Source organism: Haematobia irritans, chromosome 4, assembly GCF_050003625.1.
Source record: "Haematobia irritans isolate KBUSLIRL chromosome 4, ASM5000362v1, whole genome shotgun sequence".
Lineage (NCBI taxonomy): Eukaryota > Metazoa > Arthropoda > Insecta > Diptera > Muscidae > Haematobia > Haematobia irritans.
In genome coordinates, this window is record NC_134400.1 from 92,264,489 (window position 1) to 92,282,578 (window position 18,090).

The 18,090-nt window shown below is 37.1% G+C and overlaps 1 long non-coding RNA gene across 1 annotated transcript; it reads left to right on the top strand.

The window, feature by feature from the left end:
- The first annotated feature begins 16,187 nt into the window (after window positions 1-16,187).
- Window positions 16,188-16,631, top strand: LOC142234445 (uncharacterized). The gene is made up of 3 exons (XR_012721625.1): window positions 16,188-16,290; window positions 16,349-16,453; window positions 16,558-16,631. It is a non-coding gene; the product is annotated as an uncharacterized LOC142234445 (long non-coding RNA).
- The last annotated feature ends 1,459 nt before the right edge of the window (window positions 16,632-18,090 follow it).

Consider the following 18,090-nt stretch of genomic DNA (forward strand, 5'->3'; position numbering starts at 1 on the left):
TGATTATGGACTGATATGGACCACTTTTGGCATGGCTGTTAAATATCATATACTACCACCCAATGTGGTGTCACAATGGAATGAATTGTCCAAGTGAGCCTGATACATCGGGCTGCCACCTAACCTAACCTAACCCACTACCACCACGTACCAAATTTCTACCAGATCGGATGAATTTTGCTTCTCCAAAAGGCACCGGAGGTCAAATCTGGAGATCGGTTTATATGGGGGCTATATATGATCGACCAATTTTTGCATAGGTGTGTGGGGCCATATATTAAAACCACGTATCAAATTTCAAACGAATCGGATGAATTTTGCTCTTCCAAGGGGCTCCGGAGGTCAAATCTGGTAATCGGTTTATATGGGGGCTATATATAATTCTGGACCGATGTGAACCATTTTTTGCATGGTCAGTAGAGACCATATACTAACACTATGTACCAAATTTCAGCCGGATCGGATGAAATTTGCTTCTCTTAGAGGCTCCGCAAGCCAAATCGGGGAATCGGTTTAAATGGGGGCTATATGGGGCCGATTTTCCCAAATTTGGCCATAAGTCCCTTATGTATCAACCGATCTGACTCAAGGTTGACCTACTATAATCTTCTATAGCACTGACTCTATGTGCAAAATATCATCCAAATCGGTTCAGATGTAGATATAGTTCCCACATGTTATATATGTATAGCCACATTTTCCCAAATTTGGCCATAAAACCATTATTTATTAACTGACCTTGCTCAGAATTGGCTAGATGCAGTCCTCTATAGTACTAACTATATGTGCAAAATTTCATCGAAATCGGTTTAGATGTAGATATCGCTCCCATATATTGAAAAAATTTCCCCTATTAACATTATGTTAGACCATAGACCTCATTTCTTAAGTGATCATACTAAAAGTTTGCACAAGGTCAACTTCTCTGGTTTCAATTAAACCTGGAAAATATCGGGACATATTTAATTATAGCTCCCATATATATATATATATATATATATATATATATATATATATATATATATATATATATATATATATATATATATATATATATATATATATATATATATATATATATATATATATATATATATATATATATATATATATATATATATATATATATATATATATATATATATATATATATATATATATATATATATATATATATATATATATATATATATATATATATATATATACACTACAGTGATTAGGTAATCTTTCTTTCTAATAGCGGAGTATATATATATATATATATATATATATATATATATATATATATATATATATATATATATATATATATATATATATATATATACTCCGCTATTAGAAAGAAAGATTACCTAATCACTGTAGTGTTTTTCAGGCTGAAATATTGGCAATAAGAGAGGTGGTGAATTGGCTGAGAAGTAATGTTCCAACAAATATTGGCATTAATATATACTCAGACAGTCAACCTGCAATAAACTCCTTGGAGTCTTTGTTCCTTAACTCGAAAACGGCCATAGACTGCCGCAAATCTCTCAACGAATGGCTGAGCAGTACAATATTCACCTAATACGGGTGCCTGACCATAGGAACATACCGGGGAACTGCGAAGCGGATGAGTTGGCAAGGCTAGGGACTATCTTACATATTCCAGGGGAACTAGAATCTGTTGGTATGCCCCTGGCTACCTGCAAGCTCATGCTGCGTGAGAAGGCTGTTATGATGGCAAATGTTCGATGGGAGAATTGCAAGGGCTGTAACGACACCAAGCAAATATGGCCCCATTTAAACTTAAACCGCACACTAGATATGCTAGTGTTCTCGAGACGTCAGATATCACTCCTGATATCTGCTATAACGGGTCGCTGCCTGATAGGCGATTTTGCAAAAACTATAGGCGCGAAGTATAATGACTATTGTATGAGCTGTCATGATGCGGAGGAAAAGGAATCAATTAAACACCTCTTGTGTGAGTGTCCTGCATTTTGTGTAAAGCGCAAGCAACTTTTAGGAGCATATAGCTTCAGATTACTGGCGGATCTGGAAAACGTTAACTTAAGGAGTCTGCTAATGTTGTTGGAACAATCTGGTTGGTTCAACAAAGAAAAATAATCAAGAAGGTTCAGCGGTTAAAACTAGAAGTGCCCATATGTAATAGGTACTTTTAGTTAATGTGGTATCACAATGGACTGAATAGTCTAAGTGAGCCTGAATCTTAATCGGGCTGCCACTTTAACCTAACCTAACCTAGTATACGATATTTAACAACCATGCCAAAAGTGGTCCATATCAGTCCATAATCATATATAGCCCCCATATAAACCGATCCCGAGATTTGGTTTTGAAGCCTCTTTGAGGAGCAAATTTCATCCGAGTCAGTTGAAATTTGGTACATTGTGCTAGTATATGGCCGCTAACAACCATGCCTAACTAGGTCCATATCGGTCTATAGTTATATATAGCCCTCAGATAAATCGATCCCCAATCACACAAAAATTGGCCCATACCAAGTTCATAATTATATATAACCCCCATAGAAGCGACCCCCATATTTCAATTCTGGCTCTCTACGTATCGTGCAAAAAGTTCATATCGATTCGTAATTATTTGTAGACATACCTATAGATAACTTTTTTGTCTGATATATACCAGGTATGGACTAACCCACAATTTAGAAAACTATGTTAAGAAGTTTCAAGATACCACAACCCAAGTAATTCGATTGTGGATAACAGTCTTTCGTAGAAGTTTCTACGCAATCCATGGTGGAGGGTACATAAGATTCGGCTTGGCCGAACTTACGACCATATATACTTGTTTAATAACTACTAACATATATATAATATCAGACATTTCTGCTCAGATTGTGCCAAAACTCCTATAAAAATGTACCCCTTAATGTTTATACCCTAAACCACATAGTGGTCAGGGTATAATAAGTTTGATCTGCCAAAAAATGTGCCTACCACAAATATTGATTTTAGACCCCATAAAATATATACCGATCGACTCAGAATCTCCTCCTGAGTCGATCTAGCGCTTGGTGTCCGTCCGTCTGTCCATGTATTTGGTGTTCACAGGATTCCGGTCGCAATTATTAACCGATTTTGATGAAATTTGTTACAGGGAGTTTTTTGGGCACAAAAATTTGGAAGAAATCGGATCCAATGTAGATATAGCTCCCATATATATGTATCGCCCGATTTCGACAAATGGGGTTACGTTGCGCTTTTTTACAAACGGATCGTCACCAAATTTGGCAAAATATAATCTTTTTCGTCGCCCTTAAAGGCTGCGAAATTTCATCCAAATCGGTTCAGATTTAGATATAGCTCCCATATACATGTATCGCCCGATTTTGCCAAATTTGGCCGTAAGATCCTTATTTATCAACCGATCTTACTCAAAGTTGGCTAAATGTAATCTTCTATAGCACTAACTATATGTGCAAAAAATCATCGAAATCGGTTCAGATTTAGCTATAGCTCCCATATATATGTACCGCCCGATTTTTCTAAATTTGGCCATAAACCCTTAATTATCAAGCGCTCTTACTCAAAGCTCTTACTCAAGCCTCCGGTAGAGTCAGCAGTGAAAAAATCTCCTAGCGAAGCCGAAGGAGACATAAAACCTACAGACTATGGCGAAAATCATATGCGGGAAGTTTCTACAGGCTCAAGCCTCACCAAAGCTGAACCGCGGATTGTTGCGAGAGTCACCGAGATCTGTGAAGAGGAAGCCCTTGATGACTCAATTGAAGCGGCTGATGTGACGGTGGTTGAAAATTTCGATGGTTCTACGGTTCCTCCAGATAAATCTTCACCATTGTAAGGCCGCTTGTGCTGCCTTAAAAGCTCTCCTGATGAAAGGAGACATAGATATAGTTCTTATTCAAGAACCATACATATATAAGAACACGATCTGTGAATTAAGCACTCCGGGTTTCAAACTTTTGCATAATACCGGTAACGATATAAATCGAGCATGTATAATTGCTAAAAACGAACTAAACTTGTTTCTGCTTCCTTCATTGAGCAATGCAGACACTGTCGTAGCCAGTCTAGAGATATCCACATGCAAATATTGGGTATCTTCGGTCTACATGGGACATGATAGGGATATGCCACCCTGTGCCGTTAAGACCTTAGTTGAGGAGTCACTAAAAACAAAGACAAAACTCATTATGGGATGCGATGCAAATGCACATCATAGTATTTAGGGAAGTAGTGATACTAATGCAAGGGGAGAGTCGCTAATAGAGTTTATTTTGCGTACTAACCTGGTAGTTTGCAATAAGGGAGATGCACCAACCTTCGTCACCAGGAACAGACAAGAGGTTTTGGACGTAACGTTGACCTCTCCGGAACTGAATGATAAGATATTTGAGTGGCAAGTTTTGAGGGAACATAGCTTCTCAGATCATCGCTACATCAGTTTCAGATTGGCTGTTCGTACTTCAAAGACCATATTTCCGCCAAATGTTAGGAAAGCTGATTGGAATAGGTATAGGGAATCGTTCAATTTGATGATACCGGAAGTGCCGGAGACAAATATAACTACTGTGCAAGATATCGAACACGCAGTGGAGCGGATTACTAAGGCCTTCAACATTTCACTGAAAGCTGCATGCCCTAGAGGAAAGCCAAGGGGAAAAAATCGGCCGCCATGGTGGACTACGGAGTTAAGTAATATGAGGAAATCCTGCAGGAAGCTCTTTAACAAAGCAAAGTCCACAAGAGCTCCGGAGGATTGGGACACTTACAAGATGAATCTGAGAGAATATAAACGAGAACTGAGAAGGTCTCAACAAAACTCTTGGGATGATTACTGTAGCAGTATTGAGAATATGTCAGAGGCTTCCAGACTACGGAAGGTACTAGCATCCACTAACACCGCTCCAGGTTTCATTAAAACATCGGAGGGAAATTGGACAACGTCCAGTGAGGAGACGTTGGAGGTACTTTTGGACACACACTTCCCTGGAAATCAGACGGTTGAACCATGTTCCGGCGGTGTAACAGAGGCTCAGCGATCATTTCCTATCGAGGAAATTGTGTCGGAATCTAGAATAAAATGGGCTTTAAATAGCTTTGGACCATTCAAATCCCCCGGACCTGATGGAATTACTCCGGCGGAGTTACAGGCAGTGGCTGAAAGAATTATCCCCTGGTTGACGGTGATATATAAACAATGTGTAAACTTAGCATATATTCCAGAAAAGTGGAGGGAAACAAAAGTCGTCTTCATACCTAAAGCAGGAAAAGCCTCTCACTCGAGTGCGAAGGATTTCCGACCAATCAGCTTATCCTCATTCCTACTTAAGACCCTGGAGAGGATGATAGACATGTATCTTAGAACTAGCGTGGATTCAGGTTTGCTCTCGAAACGACAGCATGCATACTCGAAGGGCAGGTCTACTGAGACCGCATTGCATGAACTGGTCAGCTTTATTGAAAGCTCACTATCTGTCAAAGAATACACAATCGTGGCGTTTCTAGACATCGAAGGGGCGTTCAATAATGTCCATCCGAGCTCGATATTAAATGGACTGGCAACTCTGAATGTTGATCCAGGTATACTTAGGCTGTTAGACGAACTTCTAATGAAGAGACGTATTTGAGCCACACTAGGGCAAGCAAACATACAAAGGTATGTGAACAGAGGCACTCCCCAAGGAGGAGTTCTATCACCTCTTCTTTGGAATGTTGCTATAAACAACCTTCTGGTTTCTCTAGAAAAAGAAAGGATAAAAGTGGTGGCATACGCAGATGATGTGGCGCTAGCAGTCAGGGGAAAATTCCCATCCAAAATCAGAGATATTATACAGAGAGCTCTCCGGATGACTGAGAAATGGGCGAAAGATAATGGTCTTGGTGTAAATCCAGCAAAGACAGAAATAGTCATGTACTGCAAAGATCGCAAAACTCCCAAGGTTAGGCCCATTTCCTTAGGGGGTACTGAAATTCCCTTTGGTGAGTGTGCAAAATACCTTGGCGTTATTTTGGACAGGAAGCTGAATTTTAGGCTTAATATTGAAGAGAGGGCGAGAAAAGCCACGGTAGCTTTGTACTCGTGCAAAAAGGCAATAGGGAAAAAGTGGGGACTAAGACCAAAAATTGTGCATTGGCTATACACGGCAGTGGTTAGACCTATAATGCTATATGGTGTTGTAGTCTGGTGGCCGGCACTTCAGAAACCGACTTGTTTAGATAAAGTTCAGCGTATGGCGAGCTTATGTATCTCAGGCGCATTTAGTAAGACAGGAACAGACTCCCTTAATGTCATGCTACATCTATTGCCTTTAGACATTTTGGCCAAACAGTCAGCTGCAACAACGGCTGTGCGGTTGCGCGAGCTATCGCTGTGGTCGGAAAAAATGTACGGTCACAGTTCGGTCCTCAAAGTAATGCCAGATGTGCCTAACGTAGTGGATTACACCCTGGCAAAACCACTTTTCGACAAAAAGTTTGAAACTCTAATTCCCAACAGTGAGGCGTGGTGTACACAGACCCCGGGGAATAAAAGATATATAGATTTCTATACTGATGGCTCCAAATTGAATGGACAAGTGGGGTTCGGAGTATATTCTAAAGATCTGGAAATTCGAATAGCGAAAAGATTACCTAATCACTGTAGTGTTTTTCAGGCTGAAATATTGGCAATAAGAGAGGTGGTGAATTGGCTGAGAAGTGATGTTCCAACAAATATTGGCATTAATATATACTCAGACAATCAACCTGCAATAAAATCCTTGGACTCTGTGTTCCTTAACTCAAAAACGGCCATAGACTGCCGCAAATCTCTCAACGAGATGGCTGAGCAGTACAATATTCACCTAATATGGGTGCCTGGTCATAGGAACATACCGGGGAACTGTGAAGCAGATGTGTTAGCAAGGCTAGGAACTACCTTACATATTCCAGGGGAACTAGAATCTGTTGGTATGCCTCTGGCCACCTGCAAGCTCTTACTGCGTGAGAAGGCTGTTATGATGGCCAATATTCGATGGGAAAATTGCAAGGGTTGTAACGACACCAAGCAAATATGGCCCCATTTAAACTTAAACCGCACACTAGATATGCTAGAGTTCTCAAGGCGTCAGATAGCACTCCTAATATCTGCTATAACGGGTCGCTGCCTGATAGGCGAATTTGCAAAAACTATAGGTGCGAAGTATAATGACTATTGTATAAGCTGTCATGACGTGGAGGAAAAGGAATCAATTAAACACCTCTTGTGTGAGTGTCCTGCTTTTTGTGTAAGGCGTAAGCGAATTTTAGGAGCATATAGCTTTAGATTACTGGCTGACCTGGAAAACGTTAACTTAAGCAGTTTGTTAATGTTTTTGGAGCAATCTGGTTGGTTCCACAAAAGTAAATAATAGAGAAGGTTCAGTGGTTAAGACTAGAAGTGCCCATATGTAATAGGTACTTTTAGTTAAATGTGGTATCACAATGGACTGAATAGTCTAAGTGAGCCTGAAATTTAATCGGGCTGCCACTTTAACCTAACCTAACCTAACCTACTCAAAGTTGGCCAAATGATATAGCTCCCATATATATGTATGCCTGATTTTCCCAAATTTGGCCATAAAACTCTTATTTATTAACCGATCTCACTCAAAGTTGGCTAGAGCCAGTCCTCTATAGTACTAACGGTATGTGCAAAATTTCATCGAAATCGGTTCAGATGTAGATATAGCTCCCACATATGTATCGACCGATTGTGAAAAATTTGCCCCTAATAACTTTATGTTTGACCATAGAGGCCTCATTTCTTAATTGCTCTTACTCAAATTTTGCACAAGGTAACCTCTTGTGGTATTAATCAAACCCGCAAAATATTATGTAAATAGATTCAGATTTACATATAGCTTCCATATATATCATCGCTCGATTTTCCCAAATTTGGCCATAATACTCTTATTTATTTACCAATGTTATTCAAATTTCATATTTTGATGTACTAGCCGATCGTATTTATACGTACTTGTAGCTCTTACATAAGAATATTGCTCGATTTTCAAAAATTTGGATTTATTACCCACACTAATTGAGCGATTTTCTCTTTTTTTAATAATGGGCTCAATATTAGTGGCATACTAACCCCGTAGGTACTATATCAACCACAGCCATTGTTGCTAGAAGTAGTGGAAATTCCCTATATTTAAGTTTTTTCTAATATTTAGCGTCTTATAGGGACGTAGGGCCACAATGTAGGGACATTTTCACTCAGCACAATTTGTAATAATTTTTACATTTGGTGGCTCTAGAGGAGACGGCAAGGCTTGATCTTTAACAATGTGTGGTAACAACAGTTACCACTCGTGCCAAAAAAAAATCTAACAAAATTTGAAGATTATTACAAACTACCTCAAATCTACCAAACAAATATTTCTATAGACATTTTTTCAAAACTTTATTCCTGTAGAAAATTTTGTCAACATTTTATTTCTATAGAACATTTTGTCAAAATTGTATTTCTATAGAATTTTTTTTCAAAATAATATCTCTATAAAATTTTTCTCAAAATTTTATTTCTATGGATTTTTTTCTAAAAATTTTATTTCTATTTTTTCTAAAAACTTTATTTCTATATTTTCTAAAAAATTTATTTCTATATTTTTTATCTAAATTTTATTTCTATAGAAAAATTTCTCAAAAAAATTTGTTTATAGAAACTTTTTCCAAAATTTTATTTCTATAGAGATTTAACAAAAAAAATTGATATTTTTGGTAGAATTCTACCAACTGTGGCAACCGTGGTGGTAATACAAATTTATTTTCTAGCTTATATACATTGCATTTTCATGTTTTAAGATAATAAAGTACTTAGAACCATTTTTGTTTTGTAAAATTTGTTTAAATTTAACGAAAAATATTGTGGGGAAAATTGTTTGGGAATGTATGGGAAAGTAGGACAATTTTTTTGTCCTTGTAGGGTAAACCGAATATTTTCCCTGGCAACACTGACTATGAGGTATAGTCAGATTGAGACAAAGCCCCCATAAACATGTACCCCTTATTTTTCTTAAATATGCAACTGCGGTTTATCTCCCAGACCTATATCAATGTTACCCCACAAATGCTTATGATTATTAATTCAGTAAGGGTGGTTTAGGGTATGATATAGACGGCCCCGCCCGACTTTCTGCTTTACTTACTTGTTTTTTTATACCCTCCATCATAGGATGGGGGTATATTAACTTTGTCATTCCGTTTGTAACACATCGAAATATTGCTCTAAGACCCCATAAAGTATATATATTCTGGGTCGTGGTGAAATTCTGAGTCGATCTGAGCATGTCCGTTCGTCCGTCCGTCCGTCCGTCTGTTGAAATCACGCTAACTTCCGAACGAAACAAGCTATCGACTTGAAACTTGGCACAAGTAGTTGTTATCGATGTAGGTCGGATGGTATTGAAAATGGGCCATATCGGTCCACTTTTACGTATAGCCCCCATATAAAGGGACCTTCAGATTTGGCTTGTGGAGCCTCTAACAGAAGCATATTTCATCCGATCCGGCTGAAATTTGGTATATGGTGATGGTATATGGTCTCTAACAACCATGCAAAAATTGGTCCACATCGGTCCATAATTATATATAGCCCCCATATGAACCGATCCCCAGATTTGGCTTGTGGAGCCTCTAAGAGAAGCATATTTCATCCGATCCGGCTGAAATTTGGTACATGGTGCTGGTATATGGTCTCTAACAACCGTGCAAAAATTGGTTCACATCGGTCCATAATTATATATAGCCCCCATATAAACCGATCCCCAGATTTGGATTGCGGAGCCTCAAAGAGAAGAAAATTTCATCCGATCCGGCTGAAATTTGGTACATGATGTTGGTATATGGTCTCTAACAAACGTGCAAAAATTGGTCCATATCGATCCATAATTATATATAGCCCCCATATAAACCGATCCCCAGATTTGGGTTGCGAGGCCTCTAATAGAAGCAAATTTCATCCGATGAAATTTGGTACGTGATGTTAGTATATGGTCTCTAACAACCACGCAAAAATTGGTCCACATCGGTTCATAATTATATATAGCCCCCATATAAACCGATCACCAGATTTGACCTCCGGAACCTCTTGGGAGACCAAAATTCATCTGATTCAGTTGAAATTTGGTACGTGGTGTTAATATATGACCTCAAACTCCCAGGCAAAAATTGGTCGATATCGGTCCATAATTATATATAGGCCCCATATAAACCGATCCCCAGATTTGACTTCCAGAGCCCCTTGGAAGAGCAAAATTCTTCCCATTCGGTTGAAATTTGGTACGTGATGTTAGTATATGGTATCCAACAACCATGCAGGAATAAGAAGTTTTAGGATACCACAACCCAAGTAATTCGATTGTGGATGACACACGGATGAAAAAGACTGTTTTTCATATGTTTGGCTATAAACATTATATGTTTGGAACACAAATTTTTAAACACAATATTTTTGAGTGCAAGCATATAATGTTCATAAACTAGCATAACATGTTTGGGACATATATGTTAATATGTTAGAACATATTATGTTTGGGACATAAAATGTTTTTAAATATAATATGCTTGGATGCAAACATATATTAATTTAGAAATAGCCTATAAACATATATGTGTTTAGTAGCTTGGAGCGCTATTTAACAGGGAGCGATATTGAATTAAGTTGGTGGTTGTTGCTTGTTATTACAAAATTAACATTTTTTTCCTTGGGCAATTGATCAGCTACTTCTTTGATCCTTACAAACTGTGTGGTCCGCTGTTCGAATCCCCGTCCGGCAAAAGGTAAAATTAAAATAAATAAAAAAAATCATACAATTGAATAATTTCTTCTACAATGTTTGTATTACAGAAAAAGGTGCTAAGAACTAAAAAATCTCGTGGAAGTGAGAAAGATGTGGAGGAATATACAATTGGGCAGAAACAAAATTTTGAGCATTCAGGTCGAAAACATATGTTGTTAGCACCTATATTACCTGTTTATTTTCATAATTCATTATGATTGTAAATATATAAATAAATAAATAAAATTTTGAGCACAATATTGTTTGGGAGAATTTTTTTAAGCATATAATATTTTTGGGTGCAAAATGCTTCCAAACATATCATATGTTCACATAATAACATATTGTTTTTTGGAAGACAACATTATTGAATTTGGATGCAAAAATACAAAATGTTTGGAAATTGACTACCCAAACATATATTGTTTAGACCAATATGCTTTCAAACATATTATATATTGGAAGAGATCAAACATATAAATGTTTGGGCAATAGCCAAAAATGTATATGCTTGAAGCAAAATATGTTTGGGAGTATATGTTACAGAAGCGATTTTTTGTGAGCGTGCAGTCTTTCGTATAAGTTTCTACGCAATCCATGGTGGTGGGTACATAAGATTCGGCCTGGCCGAACTTGCGGCCGTATATACTTGTTTTTTTTTTTTGTTTTTAAAAATTCCTAAAAAATAAAAATGGGACATTTGGTTTCGGCGTCCCAAATAACCTTAAAAACAATATTCAGTTCTTAATCAAACGAAACCGTTGTTCCCTTGTGTTATTTATAGACTCCTCCGTATACACTTATCAAGAACTAAAGAGTAGAGGTCTGCATCGAATAACTTTTCACTGCATGTATGCAATTCGCTGTCGAATATAGTACATACACTGTCTTTCTCTCAGAGCGCAAGTATTGAAGTGAAGAGAACACTTGTTTGTCAAATACCACCAAGTACTTATCCGAAACAATATGTGTTCCGAAAAAAAGGAACAATAAAAATGTAAGTACTTGAGAAAAAGTACAACATGGATTCTCTTCACTTCTCGTGGTACCACAAGTATTTCTCAGTATGTGCGAAGCAAAACTTTCCATTATTATTAATCATAGATATGTATGTATATCACATATTTCATATATTTATGTGTGTCACACACTTACCTTAACGTTTGCCCCTCTTTATAACAAACCAAAACATATATTATGGAGAGTAACTGTTTTTTTGTATTTCTGAAACTGCATGTGGTACATGGAGTACTCTATGAAGTTTTGTTCTCGCAACATACTCGACGTGATCACTCTGAGTACACTTCAATAAGAGAGAAAGAGGAATATGTGTTTGTTGATAGTGAAGACATCAGAGTAGCAACAAGAAGTTACTCATGGCTTTTGGTGTTCATCAAAATCAGTGTTGCCAACTCCCCAAGGCCAAAAAGCACCAAAAATATATTATAAATCTAATCTAATCTAACATACCACCTTCTACCACAAAATCGAAAATTAAACGCTCTACTAAAAAAAAAAAAAAAAAAAAAAACTTCCGAAGATGTATTATACCACTTTTGTGAATTGAATTTTAAGAAGTTAACGTGGGTATTAAGATCGAGTTTAGCTTCTAAAATTACCATTTTGCATAATTACTTTTCTTAAGTAATTCATTTTAAGGAATACAAACTTTGCCTTTGGCTATTCCCCATCAAGTTCTAATAAAATTTGCAGCAAATATGCATAATTTTATGCCTTGTTTACTGATATAGTTTTCACATTAGCGGCAAAACTCGAACTTAGTACTCACCATTATGAACCGCTATTCAAGTATACACTTTGATTAGTTTTAATGCTTTCGTCCAATTCATTTTGATCACTGATGTTTTTCAACTTTCAAAATATTAATATATGGAGGGAGTCTATTGCTTATTTCAGTTGTGCATGCTTTTCTGAATCTAATCGCTCGACTTTCCTACAGAATACCCTAAATAACAATATTAATTAAAAAATAATCAATACCAACTTCATAACAATCAAATTCTATATTTGGCAATAAATTTGAGTTTTTTCGGCTCTTGAAAGTCTAATCAAAATTTTTGTATCAATTAAACTAATTCTGTTCAAAATAAAAAAAGCACCAAAAGCACTAAATGAAAATGCCAGAAAGCACCAAGTTGGTGTTTTTTTTGAAAAGGCACCAAAAAGGCAATTTGGTGCTTTTTATACCCACCACCATAGAATGGTGACGGGGGTATAATAAGTTTGTCATTCCGTTTGTAACGCATCGAAATATCGATTTCCGACTATATAAAGTATATATATTCTTGATCAGGGAGAAATTCTAAGACGATATAACGATGTCCGTCTGTCCGTCTGTCTGTCTGTCTGTCTGTCTGTCTGTCTGTCTGTTGTAATCACGCTACAGTCTTCAATAATGAAGCAATCGTGCTGAAATTTTGCACAAACTCGTCTTTTGTCTGCAGGCAGGTCAAGTTCGAAGATGGGCTGTATCGGTCCAGGTTTTGATATAGTGCCCATATAAACCGACCTCCCGATTTGGGGTCTTGGGCTTATAGAAACCGTAGTTTTTATCCAATTTGCCTGAAATTTGAAATCTGGAGGTATTTTGTGACCGTAAAGAGGTGTGCCAAAAATGGTGAGTATCGGTCCACGTTTTGGCATAGCCCCCATATAGACCGATCTCCCGATTTTACTTCTTGGGCTTATAGAAACCGCAGTTTTTATTCAATTTACCTGAAATTGGAAATCTAGAGGTATTGTAGGACCACAAATACGTGTGCCAAAAATTGTGAGTATCGGTCCATATTTTGGTATAGCCCCCATATAAACCGATCTCCCGATTTTACTTCTTGGGCTTATAGAAACCGCAGTTTTTATTCAATTTACCTGAAATTGGAAATCTAGAGGTATTGTAGGACCACAAATACGTGTGCCAAAAATTGTGAGCATCGGTCCATATTTTGGTATAGCCCCCATATAAACCGATCTCCCGATTTTACTTCTTTGGCTTATAGAAATCGCAGTTTTTATTCAATTTACCGGAAATTGGAAATCTAGAGGTATTGTAGGACCACAAATACGTGTGCCAAAAATTGTGAGTATCGGTCCATGTTTTGGTATGTTCCCCATATAAAACGACCTCCCGATTTGGGGTCTTGGGCTTCTAGAAACCTTATTTTTTATCCAATTTGTCTGAAATTGGAAATCTAGAGGTATTTTAGGACCATAAAGAAGTGTGCCGAAAATGGTGAGGATCGGTCCATATTTTGGTATAGCCCCCATATAGACCGATTTCCCGATTTTACTTCTTGGGCTTCTAGAATCCGAAGTTTTTATCCTATTTGCCTGAAATTGGAAATCTAGAGGTATTTTCGGCTCATAAAGAGGTGTGCCGAAAACGGTGAGTATCGGTCAATATTTTAGTATAGCCCCCATAAGAACGATCTCCCGATTTAACTCCTTGGGTTTCTAGAAACCGTAGTTTTTATCTGATTTGCATGAAATTGTAAATATTCTGGTATTTTAGGCTCACAAAAACGTGTATCGGATTAGGTTTTTATAGGTCCATTTGGTAATGCCTCCATATAGACCGACTTCACTTCTTGAGGGTGTAGAAGGCGCACTGATGATGAAAATTGCTTGAAACTCAATGTAAAATTTCCAGATTTTACTTCTACAGATTTAAGATTTCAAATCAAGACGTTATTTTATAATTTTCTTGCACACTTACAAGAGATGTTAATGATTCCTCTAAAACTCAAACAAAAATGGTTCTTATAAATCCAGAATCTGATATAGTCCTCATGGATGAAATCTTTAAATTTATCTTCGGGAAGTGTCCTCAAGTCCTCAAGCCCTCCTGAAATTTCAAAGGAAACCCTAATATTTGGTTCATGGTGGTGGGTATTTAAGATTCGGCCCGGCCGAACTTACTGCTGTATATACTTGTTAGAAATCAAAAAGCACTAAATTTGGTGCTAAAAGCACCAAATTGGCAACACTGATCAAAATGTGTACCAATTGTTTTGCGACTCTTTCAAATAGATGTACTCATGTAGCAAGTACACGTGTACTCTGCATTTACAAATGGAACTGTGCAGACCTCTACTAAAGAGGTGTATAATGTTATTTAATTTTTTTTATGCCCCCCACCATAAAGTATATATATTCTGGTTCGTGGTGAAATTCTGACTCGATCTAGCGATGTCCGTCCGTCTTTGAAAATCACGCTAACTTCCGAACGAAGAACCACAGATTTGGCTTGCGAGGGCTCTTGGAAGAGCAAATTTCATCAGATCCGGTTGATATTTAGTACGTGGTGTTAGTCTATGACCCCAAGCAACCATGCAAGAATTGGTACATATCGGTTGATAATTACGTTACGGAACCTCTTGGAAGGGCGAACTTCATCCAGTTGATATTTGGTACTTGGTATTAGTATAGGGTCTCTAACAGCCACGCAAAAATTGGTTCATATCGGTCCATAGTTGTATAGTGCCCCGTATAAACCAATCCCCAGGTTTGATTTCCTGGCGCTTTCTGCAGTTGCAAATTTGGTACGCGATATCTGAATGTACTTTTTACTAATTTAGCACAAATTGGTTCATATCGGTTCATAATTATATATATCTCCCATATAAACCAATCCCAAATGTGACTATTGGAGTCTTATGGACGAACAAATATTATCAGATTCGGTTGAAATTTTGCCCTCTTATTACCGTGCGAAAATTGGTTGATGTCGGTACACAATTTTTATAGACTCCTGTATATAAACCGATGAAGAACTGAAGTGGCTTATGTAGTCATATCCCCTATGTTCCGATATTCGAAATCGCAAATCGCGAGAATTTACTTTTCTGATTAAGAAAAAATGGAGATACTATCGGACTTAAATTCAATTTGTATTTGAACTTCTTATCAAAGAAGTTGTCAACATTTAAATTAGTATTTTTTGTGGTTAAGAAAATTTCGCATATGCACAAATTTTTTGTTAGCACAGTAATGGTGAAATGTACACACAGAGAACAATTTGGTTGGAAATCGGTTCTGATAATGAAAATTCTACATTTAGAATTATATATTAGGTGTGTCAACCTATTTTCTTTAATGGAATCATCTTTTAATGCTTACTATCATTTGTCATTCATTTCAATAGAATTTCGTTTGTGATACAAGACAAATGGTTGAAGCAACAAAATCTATATATTTTGAAGCATTTGTTTCGAATTCTGTTGGCGCAACCAACTTTAAATAAATTTCGTAACTGCCATTTAGCAATCAGCACTGCCATACAGTATTCACAACCGAATCCTATTTGAAATATTTTTAAATGTCACTTCAATTATTGTTAATTATTTGGTGCTCAAAGAAGATATATATATATATTTTTTTTTTCAATTAAACGTCACGATTTTTAAACCGCTACAAAGTGGCATCCACATTGATGTTCAAAGCATTCTTTTCATGATGACCGGCTGTAATTAAAGGACGTAAGTAAAAGATATGTCACGATATAGGAGTGGATCATTTATGATGGGTATATTATAGGGCATAAATAATCATACGTACCACACCCCAATCGGATTTAATGATATATCTCCAGGATGCTTTGTGTACTTGGAACCTCACAGAGATGTCGTTGTGAATAAAGTGGTAGGTTCTGAATTGTTTTTATAAACATGAGTGCACCAAAATCTAACTAATCTTATTTGATTTATTTTTAAACAATAATCCAATATGTAAACGTTGTACAACAGACCCAAGTGGATACAAAGGGCCAAGGGCCAGATTCGGGCGAACGCTCAAAAGTTATTTATTTTTCATAATGCCTAATACACTATCGGGACGAACTCAGCAATAACAAGAAGTTCATCACTTGTGGTTTCAAAATTGGCTTGCTTGTCCAAACGTGTCTGTATTTAGGTACAGACCAAAATAACTTATAGCGAACAAAAATAACTTATATGCACAAACTAGTAATACGGGTCCATTTTTATGCATTTTAATATTTAAAAAAAGTCGACTTTCAACTGAAGGTCATAATGGGATGTGTATTAAATTTTGTGTGCCCAACCGCTAAAACATTTTAAGGACATTAATTGTTATCATACATTGTATTTAGCTATACATCTTTAATACAAATATTTAAATGTATTTAAACCAAATAAAAAAAAAAAAATTTTAATGAAATTAATTTTTTATTGGGGTTGGGTGACACAACCAAATGAAGGGAACAACGACAAATGCCATCGTCTGATACATCCAACTCCATATATAGTATTAGTTGGAGTTCCCATAATTCGATTGAGTCGACCGAATTTGTCGGGTGACACAACTGCCAACTGATAGTTGGTGCAACTGCCAAAAGGAGGTTGGCAATAAATTCGGTTATCACAACCAATCTGTATTCTCTGTGTATATGGCTCGATGTATACCCAATTTAGCATAGATCTTAACTGGACTTAAAATACCTCCAGATTTATAATTTCAATCGAATCGAATTGAGTGCATCAATGTCCTCAAAAGTCAATTAGGGTGATCGGTATGTGTGGGAGCTATATCCAAATATCGACCTATATAATATATGAGTCATCACAACGCCTTCCTGTAGAAAAATCTTAATAACCTGATCCAGCCTTAGGTTAGGTTAGGTTATGTGGCAGCCCGATATATCAGGCTCACTAAGACACTATTCAGTCCATTGTGATACCACATTGGCGAACTTCTCTCTTATCACTGAGTGCTGCCCGATTACATGTTAAGCTCAATGACAAGGGACCTCCTTTTTATAGCCGAGTCCGAACGGCGTTCCACATTGCAGTGAAACCACTTAGAGAAGCTTTGAAAACCTCAGAAATGTCACCAGCATTACTGAGGTGGTATAATCCACCGCTGAAAAGCTTTTTGGTGTTCGGTCGAAGCAGGAATCGAACCCACGACCTTTTGTATGCAATGCGGCCATGCTAACCATTGCACCACGGTGGCTCCCTGATCCAGTCTTAGTCACAAACTATTATTTATACTGACAGCAACATTTATTTTTAACAATTTTTGTAGCTCATCTGCTTAGAGTCCTGGTGGAAAAATGAAGAGCCAATCTCAATTGGAGTTGCCAGCTGACAGCTACAAGTACCACAATTCATAGATGCAGCTCCACAGTGAATGTGTGCATTGAAGGTGTGAATCCCACTCAGTTTAATGTAGCATATGTGTGATGCATGAGAATTGCTAGCGGTTACGACACGGTAACCAAATGCAAGTTGTGCAACTTAAGATGACACTAAATATAG